The sequence below is a fragment of the Aptenodytes forsteri genome, unplaced genomic scaffold, assembly GCF_000699145.1.
Source record: "Aptenodytes forsteri isolate BGI_AS27 unplaced genomic scaffold, ASM69914v1 Scaffold32, whole genome shotgun sequence".
Lineage (NCBI taxonomy): Eukaryota > Metazoa > Chordata > Aves > Sphenisciformes > Spheniscidae > Aptenodytes > Aptenodytes forsteri.
This window is the reverse complement of record NW_008795138.1, coordinates 7649979-7650344: the sequence shown is the minus strand read 5'-3', so window position 1 is coordinate 7650344 and position 366 is coordinate 7649979.

Sequence of the window (366 nt, the reverse complement as noted above, 5' to 3'; positions counted from 1 at the left end):
CTTAGAGGTCTTTTCCAACCTTAATGATTCTATGATTCTGTGATTCTATGATTCAGCATACACCATAAAAACAATCTCTCATTTCCATTTTCTGTTTTATCTTATACATGTTCTTACCTGAAGATACCTATCATAATGACTTTAGGACATATATAATAATTCCTGCTAAAACAGAGCTGCAGAATGATGTTTACACCTTCATATTAGAATCATAGAATCATAGAATCATAGAATAGTTTGGGTTGGAAGGGACCTCTAAAGGTCATCTAGTCCAAACCCCCTGACATGGGCAGGGACATCTGCAACTAGATCAGGTGGCTCAGAGCCCCATCCAACCTGACCTGGAATGTTGCCAGGGATGGGGCA